We start from the raw sequence: 12,810 nt of genomic DNA, 5'->3' as shown, positions 1-12,810 counted from the left end.
ATACATTACCATAATGCCAGAAACTTACCTCGATAGATCTGATCAGCACAACTTTTGCTTTGAAAGTTTTTAGGTTTTTTTATGATAGAACTAATACTAAAATATTGTTCACTTCAATAAATTCAAATGAACCTAATTCTTTTATTTGTAGAACTCTAACACTTTTCTATAAAGCCTATCTCACATAGGTCTTTGTTATAAAAAGAAATTATTTGGATTTTTAATAAGTAGACTTCTACGAAACCTTTGATACATGAAAAATATGTACTTATAAAACATAAAGGTCATATCAGATTTACTAAGTCAAATAGAGATCATTATCATTATCATCATGGAATGAATGCCAAACAGGTGTCTATAAATATAATCAAAGTTTAAAAAACAATCACATGAATTTGGTATTACCTATCATGAGAGAATATGCCACCAAATAACTGAAGAAAACCATCCCTTCTGCTGAGTTATTTGCAGTAGTGAATTTGATTATCAAAACTTGCATTGCCATTGTTTATGCGCCTTATTTAACTGTATTTATTGTATGTAATATAATTTATATGAACTATTTTTAGTCATTAACCCCTCATACTGTAATGATAAAAAAATTCTATTGTCATCTATAACTAAAAGCCTAATCTACATTAACAAAATGGTATCACAACTTAATATTGTTAATATCCTCTACAGAGATAATAAGAAATGTGATTTCAATATTGATTTTAATAGATTTAAAACATTGTAGGCTGGGTGCGGTGGCTCATGCCTGTAATCCCAGCACTTAGGAAGCCGAGATGGGCAGATCATTTTAGGTCAGGAGTTTGGGACCAGCCTAGCCAACACGGTGAAACTCCATCTCTCTTAAAAATAGCCAGGCATGGTGGTGCACACCTGTAGTCCCAGCTACTCAGGAGGCAGAGGTTGCAGTGAGTGGAGGTCCTGCCACTACACTCCAGCCTGGGCGACAGAGTGAGACCCTGTCTCAAAAAAATAAAAATTAAACAAACAAACAAAAAAACATTGTGGTTGCTTCCACTTTTAAAACATGTTCAGTATATTTCAACCATCACTTTGTGCCTCTGAAACTTTCATTCTCAATTCATTATTATGACATTTTAGTACCTTAGGAATCTAATCCTGGCCACCAGAGGGAAAGCTGATTAATTAGAATTCAACCAAAAACAACTTTCAGACAATTTTCCTTCCGGAAATTGGTAAGGCAGAGGTAAACAAACATACTCCAACAGAAGAACAGATTGCTTTATGATACAGATGCTTACAATTTTAAGATTATAGAGACAACTTACTTTCCATGACACACCTCCAGCCAAACATTTTTAATGCTATTATTATATTGGGGAATGTGCCATCTTATTAATGAAATCAGCCATGTAAGAATTCCTTAAACTATACTTAGCATGCTGTACTTAGCATGCTGATTCTCTTCCTACTATAAAGTATCGATTCTTCAACTTACTTTGCATGAAATGTAGTGATCTTATTTTTTAAATAAAATTTAAAAACAACATTTATTTTTTAAATAAGATTTTACAACAAACAATACAAGTAATTGAACCATATAAGTTATACATTTAGGTGTAAAACATTAAGGAAAATTTTATATCTCAAGTCATTCATTTGATACTGGAAATAATTTATATTTAACCCCATCTAGGCTGGGCGCAGTGGCTCACGCCTATAATCCCAGCACTTTGGGAGGCCGAGGTGGGCGGATTACCTGAGGTCAGGAGTTTGAGATCAGCCTGGGCAACATGGTGAAACCCCGTCTCTACTAAAAATACAAAATTATCCAGGAGTGGTGACACATGCCTGTAATCCCAGCTACTCGGGAGACTGAGGCAGGAGAATCGCTTGAATCTGGGAGGCGGAAGATGCAGTGAGCCGAGATCATGTCATTGCACTCCAGCCTGGGCAACAAGAGTAAATCTGTCTCACCAAAAAAAAATAAATAAATAAAAATAAAAAAATTATATTTGACCCCATCCAATCCAAGAGAAATATATTGTTTAGAAATAGTAAAAACAAGAAATTCTCACAGCATGAACTATATTGCCAAATGTTTGAGCTTCATTCCAAACAGGATTTTTAATCTAATATTTGAAAGATAAAATGTCACAAAAGAAAACTAGTATAATGGATAGTAAGAAATACAGTGGCTATAGAAGAGAACAAGGCAGAATTGTGCCTCAGAGTAATAAACTGAACTGGCACATCCATGAAAGTTAAGTCCTACCAAGGCCACAGGATAACAGTACCCCCCATTCATCTCACTGGGAATGAATTTTCTCATGAATAAAATGAAACGTAGTTTCAAATTTTCAGTAGAGCAACATTATCTTCTTACTTTAAATGGGGGCAAAACAAGAATTCAATAACTGTGATTATTCTATACCACTGTTCTGCAAACCTTTTAAAAGCATCAGGGCAGTGAAGTAGACAGCACCATCCCAGCCCTCTCTGGGGGCCTCTGTTGGTTGCTGTGACTGACAAGGACCCATGTTGGCCTTCAGCTGGTAAGTCAGGGCTATCCAGGGCAAGAGCAGTGAATTATTGGGTGTTTAGGCACCACACTCAGTGCTCTTATACATGTTATCTCATTTGGTTATGTAAGCTGTGATCTCATAAATTTCTCAATAATAAAAAGCAAATGAGATTATTTGTATTTAGAAATCCAAAAAACAAAACAAAAGGATTATTTAAATATATAAAATTCACATTATTTATGTTTAAAGACTGAATTTGATATTCTTATTGAATGCAGTATAAATGATATATACACATAACGCACATTAAATGCACAATTTTATAAAGATGTTACCTGAATTTTGAAAAATGTGCAGATATTTTATTTTTGCTTCAAATTCTCTAAACTTTTACTTGATGAATAGACAACTCGCTCTTTACAATGATTAATCAGAAAGTTCCTATGTTAATGTTTTTCCTTTTTCAGTTATAGCTGAGTTTCAAATAATATAATTATGTATCAAAGACAAGTTGTCAAGCATCAAAATGATTGCATAACTATGGCATAACACTTGAGGTTTTACGGTCCATGAAATGACTGTGGTATAAATCCCCCTCTTCCTGAAGCATCCTTTGGGTAGGGATGAGAGGAAACTGCATTTATAAAGGTTCATTGGTATAACTTTAGACAAGCACTGTAGCCTTTGAAAAACTGTATTAAAAGTATACACAGTGCATAATGTTTAATGCTTTTTAAAAATCAATAACTTTACAACTCAATTGAATTGGATTACATCAATTTTACTGTAGTTCCCATCTCTCACAATTTAATACTAATTCTGAAGTATTCTGACATCTTCTATGAGTATTGTAGGAAACATGGACATAAGTGTTAATAGACAAATATCCACTTGATTAGTTTTCTAAAAATAAAACTAGGAATGATCTAAACTATACTAGGTTAAGCCATCTATTTTTTTGTAAAGATAAATGCAAGTTAAGGTAGCATCCTTGGTCCTTGGTCAAGTAAATATAATTACACACACACACACACACACACACACACACACTGTTTTGGGCTCAAACTTTTTTTTTTTTTTTTTGCTTCAGCCTCCTGAGTAGCTGGGATTACAAACACGAGCCACAGCACCTGGTGAATTTCATATTTATAAACCCACACACATTATGTATGTATACATGTATACATATATGTGATATTTTGCACTATATATAATGAATATATATAGTTATGGATTCAAACTTAGAAAAGATTCAAAATTAGCTATCAGAATTCTTTTGTATTTCCAGAGTTTAGAACTGTGTCTACCAAGGAGCAGATGGGCCCAAAATGCCAAAAACATTTACTGAAGAAGTCAAAGTCACCTGAACTCACAAAATATTTTGAGCTCTCAAAATGAAGGATTCAGATGCCAACTACCTGAGCAGTTGCATACCACTGAGACTTATAAATTTTTATGTGCCCATACATATTATAACTGAAGGATCTGACATACTCACTGAGTAATTCTCCAGGGCATAGATGTACTTTTTCTTTTTATAAGTGATTTCATGTGGAACTAGGAAAGCATCTTTAACTTAAAGGAGACATAAGAGTTTGATTGGATCAAGTCAATTTGAAAACCATGCTCATTTTTTTCAAAGACTTTTATTTTTAAAGCTATTGTTTTCTCCATAGATTTTATTATCTATTAGTTATTTTTTTAAGAAGGACCTGTGGTAAAAAATTAATAATATTCACACCCACAACAACAAAAAATAAAATTAAGATATTCTAAAGACATCATTTAACTTTTAAAATATTTTTTATTTCACTACAAAGACTTTTTAGAAAGTCTACATACTCTGAAAGCCCAAAGAGGGCAAGGATTGTTTTGTTTGTAATATTTTTAATTTTTTAATTGAAAGCAAAATATTTTATATGCCTTTGGGGAGGAACAGGAAAATATTTCATAAAAATTTAAAAATGCATAAAAGATTATAGTATTTCAACTATTATTGACCACCTGAAAATGATAAAATGATTCACTTTTATTCATTTATTATAACAAGATGTAATGATAGCCATATTTGCTTTCCTAAAGTCACATTTCATAGTTGGTGGCAGACAAACAAGTAACCATAATACAGGATAGACTAAAACAAATTATGTTGGCCCATCTTTTTGCCCTACTCTAATCAATAATGCCCTTACAAACAATAGTGCACTACTGTAAATCTAAATGTCAGAGTCCAGATTCTTTATCATTTCAGTCTAGCCTGCCTCCAAGATAAAGGAAACAGTGACTTCCATGGTCTAGCAACCATGGGTAAAATTTCTGAGCCTGAGGCCTTAGAAGACTGAGGCTCTGTATTTACATTTGCCTTTATTGGTACCTCTAATTATGAGTCTTTCCCAGGGGTCTCTGGTGCCAGTTTATTTTTTCCCATCTCTCCTTTTCTTCATTTGCTATTAGGCTATTATTGCTAAGGTTACTTCAGGTACTATTGTTTGCTTCTGTTCTGTGATACTTCCCCTTTTAACTCACATGGCTTTCCTTCTCCCCAGATTAATACCCTGGCCTGCCAGGAGATTCAATTCAATGTTTATCAGGAACCTAGTCTGTATAGATGTTAGACACTCATCTGCATCTATTATTTAGCTCCCTAAAGAGCTTCACTGGTCTTCACTCTCTTCTGTGTGCATGGGGCTCAGAAGGGCACTTACAGAGAAGAGACTAATGTATGGGAATTCATTCCATTTTTATTGGAAAAACAGTTCTTCTCTAAGAAAAGATTTTTTTAAGCAAAAGTGAGAAAAATATGAATAGAAATCATAAAAGTGTACAGTCTGTGAATGAACCCCTACCAAAAGTTAGCTTTAAGTGTCTAAAAGGCTTAAAAACACATTTCCCTAAAGAATACTTTTTATTGAATTTTTACTTTTTCAGTAAAAACCCCAGAGCCACATTATCAAAAGTACCTGAAATTAAATTTTATTTCTACCACACTCAATTATAATGTATAATGTAAAAGTACAATTTATTTTATTTTATTAAAAAAATTCAGGAACACACTGTTCTTGCGAGTGGAGTCGGCTGGGCAGCTGAGAGACAGCAAAGCTGTGCCCTGGGAGCTCATGAAGCAAACATAATTTTTTTTTTTTTTTTTTTTTTTTTTTTTGCGAAGGAGTCTACAGGAAGGGATGTGAGGAGAAAGTAAAGCAGGAAGCCCTGGGGCAGGGATATGGAGGAACTCGTGCAGGCAGAAACTAGGGAGCAGGGCATTTTGTGTACTTATAAGCGCATGTGCAAGTCAGGAGAGCTCAGGGCTCCGTCTGCTAGAGCTGAAGCTACCAGTTGATTTTCAGCGTGATGGAGCAAGCAGAGAGGGGAATGGCTACTGGGCCAAACATTTGATTTCCTTACAACGTCAAGCAGGCTATAATAAAAATTGGAAGAGATATCCAGAGTAATGTAATTCATAGAGAAAGAAAGTAGAATAGTGGCTGCCAGGCGCTGGAGGAGAACTGGGAACGAGGAGTTTGATGTGTAATAGGTACGCTGTCTCAGTTTTGCAAGATCAAAGAGCTCTGGAGATTGGTTGCACAACAATGTGGACATACCTGCTGTGTGTTTTTTTCCTCGTCACTTGCTCTGTCCCTGCATTTCAAAGAAGCTGCTGCCTCCTTTTACCCTGACAATATGAGTGTGCCTGTCAAATACATTGAGCGAATACTGTGGTGTCTATATGGGTACAGTTACTGTTTTTCAACAGCAAGCTCTTTCACCAGGATAGAATTTTCCTCACAGAAATAATCTGAAGATATAAATAACCATGTGCATCTGCCTGGCTGTTTCCCTGCACACACACGCACGCACAGCTGTAAACAGCGGACACATAAGCGACTCAGCAATCCTGGGCCGCGGGTCTCTCAGAACATTCAGCCAGTATACCTGGAGCAGGCTCCGAGGGCGGGCAGGGAGAAGCCAAACTGGCCTGGTCCTGCCCGCAGAGAGCCTTCAGTCTGCAGAGACAGGCCTTTTAACCAAGATGCAATGGCCCTAGAGCGCCACGACAAGCTAGGTGTGAGAAGTCCCCAGTCAGACCAAGCCAAGAACTGGAGAATGAGGGAGCCCAAGGACGTTGGTGTGCAGACAGGCAGAGGAAGGGAAGGGGTGAGGAGGACCGGGGGGAAGTGCAAAGGTTGGGCAGAAGGGGCAACAGATGAAAATGATCCCGAGCCAAAGAAAATATTGTCATCAAAAGCACAGAACCTGACTTTGAGCCACACACTTTGGAGACAGGACATACAAAAGCTGTTTAGGTGCTGCTGGACAGACCCTCGCCTGCTGAAACTGCTGTAGGACAGTCTGGGCCCATCCCATCCGTGCTCTGGGCTGTCGTGGCGCGGGGCAGGCGGCGGTGCGGGGCCCATGCAGTCCCCGAGGAGGACACTCAGTCCCAGGCGCACTCCGCTCTGGCTGCACCGCCCCAAAGGCGTCTGCGTCTCGCCACTGTGAACTGCCCTGCTGCTCATTGCCAAGCCATAAGGGACAGTCCTTCCCCGCCTGCTAGTTACACTACCAAATTCGCTCATTCTTCTCCAAAATCTTAACAGTGTGAAGGCTTTTAATGTACCGAAATAGAATGATTTTCAGCTTGTCCAAGGAAGAATTCCTACATTATGGTGTCAATTCTCCCAAGCTTGTGATTTTACCCAAGTGTGGAAGAAGATTACCTTTATTCATCCATATCTCCTATATTTTCTTCCTAACATAGTGGTTAGTGACACTGACGTCTAGGGTCAGGCAGACCCAGGACTGAATCCCGAAGTCAGCTAATAATCGGAAGATATTTCGGATGTTACTCAACTTCTTAAACATCCATTTCCTCATTTCTAAAATGAACAGAAATATAGAACCTGCTACCTGGAGTTCAACATTAGATAATGAGGGAAACAAGTAACTGCCCAACTCAGCTAAACTCTCAATAAAATGGCTGTTTTTCTTATTTTTATTTGTATTACTATTTCATTCTAATTTAAGTGTTTTTAAGTGATGTCCTCATACTTCTGGTAGACTATTAAATGAAACATGGGCCTTTACAATAAAGACAACAATTTTAATTGTATGTTCAAAAAATCAAAACAAGCCCATTTTTACAGGTACAAAGACACTTCAGAGCCACTTCAGTGATCGTGGCCATGAATGAAGGCCACACATGCTATTTTAGATTGAGGAAGCCTGCACAACAGCAAGACACTTCTCTGTTAAGTATATTCCTATCCAATGTGCTCTGCCTTGGCTGCATTTTCATTTGTTTGCATTGCTTTCTTTTCTTCATCTTTGGTCATTAATTAGCTCCTGACTAGCTCATTCCATTCTAGCCCTGTTCTCTTCTTCCCTCTCCTCTCCTCTTCCCCCTTTCTTCTGTCTCCTTCTGTCTCTCTCTCTCTCTCTCTCTCCCTTTCTCTCTCCCTCTCTCTCTATTTCAGTGCATTCTAGTCTAAGTTGGGGAATTAGTTGTTTCAAATCTCTTTCATATCCCAGCATCTCTTTACTGTAGAAAGGCAGAAAGGGCTTTGAAGAAAATAGTGACCTGCATTTCAACATCCCAACGTCCATTAGGTTGAGTGGACGGTTGTGAGCTGGGTTGGCAACAGGCCCCGTGGGAAATATTTTGCAGGTATTCACAAATGATCCTCCAGGCATCTGTATTATTATTATTTCCCCTTATGAAGATATGAAAACTGAGGCTCCAAGGATTTCCCCAGGTCACAAATCTAGTAAACAGCTTTCTTGGGAAGCCAACTGAAGACCGTCTAACGCCCAAGCAGTGTTTGTGGTGCCACATCTCCACTACAGAGGCTGCATGTCTTCTGACCTTCTAACTTTATCTTTGATCAGCTCTTGCTATGAAGCCTTCCCCTTTCCATCTTCTGCCTATGACAGGATTGACAATGGAAAAGAGGAATGAATGTAAGATAGGGTGAAAAGGGCATCTGGTCTTTATTTATTTATTTATTTATTTATTGTCTCCTTTGAGTAAAGATAAGTGAACACAAATAGGATCTTCATCGGCATCTTTCCCCTCAGAGATCCTTGCCCAGGCCACATGCCTAGCCTCTTACCCTCGGATGTTTCTGTTTGCTGCTCTGTTTTCCTGCTTAAATTTTCTTTTGAAAATGTTCTGATCTTGGAAGATAAAAATAATGAATTCAGTATATAAAGATGAGATCTAACTAGTAAGAGCACTGGGCTGGGTTTCAGAGATGGAGGTGACCTTGCACAGGTCTCTGGGATGGAGCACTCTCAAAACAACCTTTCATATCCTTCCTAGTTTCAAACAAAGCACTGCGTTCAAAATGGGAATGAAAAAAAGCACAGTCCCTACATTTTCTTAATTGCTTTGCCTGATTTTTTTTTAATTTCTGAAAAAAAACAGTCTAAATTATTTATGGGTCTAGCACAAGAAGTTAAACATGCTTTGCAGTCATATGCCCATTTTTATCTATTGAGTGTGCTTTGGCTTGCTGAGAGGACTTGTCATTCATCCTTACTTCATCTTGCAGACACTTCTGTAAGCTCTCCACTTCCCACCCACCTTCCCTCTCAGACTGGTTGCTCTTCTCTTTGAATTGAGTTGCAAGGACTGTGCCTTCCCACACCTCGTTATTAAAACATGGAATCAAAGTCTAAACTATATCCATTTTTTTCTCACAAGCACTTCCTGCTGTAAATTGTCAGCCTCTGCCCATGGTCACTGAGACAAGCCCACCTCCAGTCTCTGAGCTGCTTTCCTCTATGATTCGTTTCTGCACATAGTAGCCAGAATGATCTCTTCAAAATCAAAAAATGCATGCCATTTAGTCTTGCTTAAAATATGGTGGTGGCTTCCCATTGTACCCAGAATTTAAGCAAAATTTCTCTCCTTGGCTTTACAATATCCTGCATGATCAGGACTCAGAGCTCCCTTCTCTTGCTTCCTCTAACCTGTGGGCTCACTCCTACCTGGGCACCTCCGCTCTGCTGTTAACTCTTCTAATCCTGGTATGGTTGGTTTTGCTCTGTCAATTACATCTCAGTTTAAAATTCACTCCTCAGAGCAGGCTTCCCTGGACAAATTTAAGACACTTTTCTTTTGGCATGACATTTAAATATTCTGTGCCAAACACTCAGGAACACTCCACAGGCTATTTCTGTTTCTTATTTCCTGTTCCTCCTATCCTCCCAAACACAAACACTCCAATGAAAGTTTCATGAAACTAGGGAACTATCTGCTTATTCAGCCCCACAACCTGGCAGAAATCAGGCAATATGTACATTTTTAGAAGAAATACAAAAATGCAAAAACACAGAGAATAAGTGGATGACTTGCCATCCAATCCTTTCTGTTTGTGTCTGAGGCACTTAGCTAATATAATTTCATATAAATATCACTTTATGAAACAAAAAAACTTCTTTTCCTATTTCTTTCCATTTTCCACACAAATATACACACACTGAGCCTTCACATCAGGCCTTGCTTTTCTCAAAAAAGATATAGGATCTAATTAAATGTATCACTGATTGCAAGGTACCTCTGGATGAACATTGCTTCTGGGGTAAATTGAGACAAGCATCTCAAAATTAGTAATAGTTGCCAAGAATGGTAGTAGGTCTTCTTTCCAATTCTTTCTCCATCACAGTTTTTGAAATAAAAATAAGAATAACTAACTCACGGAGCAAATGTAGTTTGTAAAACTAGCTGTTCACTGAAAAAAATAAATGAAAGTCAATTTCATGTAATTCACCACCAACATGAAAATAAACAAATAAGTAGGAAAAAGTGCTGAAGAAAAGTCAATTTAACAAATTCTCAATCCCATTAATTTGTCTCTAAGACAAAAACTGTTAAAATTATATATCAAGAATGGAGCCTTTACACACACACACACACACACACACACACACACATATATATGTTTTGTGAGTCTTGCAGGCACACAGTCATATTGTTTTAAAACAGGAGAAATCTTTCCTCGGACTGAAAATAAGAGTCCCCTTCTTGTGGACTACCTATGATTTATGTGTATAGAGAACCTGTCTGTTATAGTTATTGGAGAGCTATCTTGCAAGTCCTATGGATGTCAAAAGCATTCAGATCAGCTTCATATTCTCATCCTGAAAACAGTAATAAGAAAAAAAATTTATCAGATTGTAGAGACTGCATGCCAATTTGACAACCCTGCACAGCTCCAATGATCTTGAAGGCATGCGCTGCTGTGCATGTTGTGGCGATTAATCGAAACATGAACCTTAGGAAGCTTCCTTGAATAGCTTTGTATCATATCACCAACATCAACAAGCATACTAAGGCAAAGATAATTGGATATTCTTAATATGAAATTCTAAGAAATTCCAGAAATCCTTTTATCCAGCACTACTATAGGTAAAGAAGAATGAAAAAATCAATTGAATATTGCTAAATAATCTTGGCAGTTGAGGTGATTATGAATTAAGGCAGTCTAAAAGTTTAGTTTGCAGTTATATTTATTAAGAAACTTCTTTTAATTTTATTCCGCCAAATATGTCTTTAAGTACACAGCCCATAGCCACCTCTAGGTCCATTTGGAAGAGAGCCATGATTCGCCCATTGAGAACCATCACTGACAGTTTGGACATAACAGCTTTTCTCAGAGAACCTTTCCTGGACTATCATTTCCATGGACGTGTCCATGGACCCTGCCTGGACCTGTGCACTCTCCATGTTCTTTCTCTAGTTTCACTCCGCAATTGGAAAGTTAGTCACAGAGAAGTTCTGCCATAAAGGGATTATGACTAATTTTGTTTTACTCTACATTTCCCAAAACCAATTACCCACAAGATTCTTTTATGCCATAATATATATATTAACATATGTGGCACTGTAGTTTGCAGGATACATTCTGGAAAACTTTCAGCAATAAAACTTATTATAGATGCAATTTTTCTTAAGCTTCTTACATTATTTTAAATAGAGTCGTTGGATTTTATAGCTGTAAGTACTTAAAATGATCTAGTTCAGGGCCTTCATTTTACAGTTGATGTAGGGAACCACAAGGTCACACAGCCTATACAAATCACTGATCTGGCACTGAGGACTATGTTCTTCCAATTCCTAGGCCAGGCCAGGGCTCTCTTATGACACCAAAAGAAAAATAACCCCTTTTGCATTCGTCTTGAGAAATAGTTGAAAGAGCAAGGAACTTGAAGTGAAAGACCTGAAGATGATTTCATCATATGTTAACTATGTGCCCTTGGGCATATAGATTCCTTTTCTGGAAAACAGATGTTTTAATCATGCTTTAACTCTTTATCTCATGGAATATTTGAGAAGTCCAAAGAAGCAAATAAAATATATGAAGGCACCCGCTACAACATGGAGGGCTAGGAAGGTATTGGCGCTCATCAATGGAATATTATTGTGGCTGTTGTATTTTATTGGCCTCCATTTGGAAAAGATTAAAACTCTAAGGTAATTTTTGGGAATTAATTTTATCGGGCTATCGTTACTATGTTTTGCTAATGGAGTTGTGGCTTGTGCTTCCAGATAGGAAAATAAAGAAGCTGGATGATTTGAAATTTTGTAACTTACATGCATTCTCTTTGGAAAACAGCATACTTCCTAGTATAAAAAAGTGAAAACTTGAAATGATGAATACTCTTAATGAATTCAAAGAGGAAACAGCCTAACATTCTAACGACATAAAAAATTGGGGCTTATGGTAAAATATTTATATGATTTCCACTAAGAAGGTAGAATTCTTAGCATCAAGAATCTTCTCTTACTTAATTTGAATGAAAACACAGAACTTAATGTCGTTACTATAGCATTGTAGAAGTATGTTTTGTTGAAATGAAATTCTATATGTTACCAAATGGTATCCGAATTTATCATTGTTGTTTTCATTTTTATTTTCTCCAAATATTCCTTTCTTGACCTCTGTATCTGTAATTTTATTCTACAGTTCTAAGTTCAACTGATTTGATCTATGCCAAATGAACAGGAATACTCTTTTCTTCAGTATATACTGTGTTTTCATTTTTATTCCTTGCTTCAAATATTTCTAATTCTAAAAGATACACTGATGCATATTAATGAAAGCCAAGACTCACCAAAGTGAAGCAGTAAATTTCATCTCATCTGGACCTCAGCCAGACTCTTTTCTTTTTTTTTTTTATTATTATACTTTAACTTTTAGGGTACATGTGCACAACGTGCAGGTTAGTTACATATGTATACATGTGCCATGTTGGTGTGCTGCACCCATTAACTCGTCATTTAACATTAGGTATATCTCCTAATGCTATC

The 12,810-nt window shown here is 37.1% G+C and overlaps 1 protein-coding gene and 1 pseudogene across 6 annotated transcripts in view; both read right to left on the bottom strand.

The window, feature by feature from the left end:
* The window catches only part of SNTG1 (syntrophin gamma 1), an 869,847-nt gene that overhangs the window by 801,072 nt on the left and 55,965 nt on the right, over nt 1-12,810 (bottom strand). The gene's annotated exons all lie outside the window — the stretch shown is intronic.
* Nucleotides 1-12,810, bottom strand: part of LOC129135711 (uncharacterized) — a 93,084-nt pseudogene extending 80,274 nt beyond the window's left edge.

The sequence above is a fragment of the Pan troglodytes genome, chromosome 7 (genome assembly GCF_028858775.2).
Source record: "Pan troglodytes isolate AG18354 chromosome 7, NHGRI_mPanTro3-v2.0_pri, whole genome shotgun sequence".
NCBI classification, from domain to species: Eukaryota; Metazoa; Chordata; class Mammalia; order Primates; family Hominidae; genus Pan; species Pan troglodytes.
This window is presented reverse-complemented; position numbering and strand designations above follow the sequence as displayed.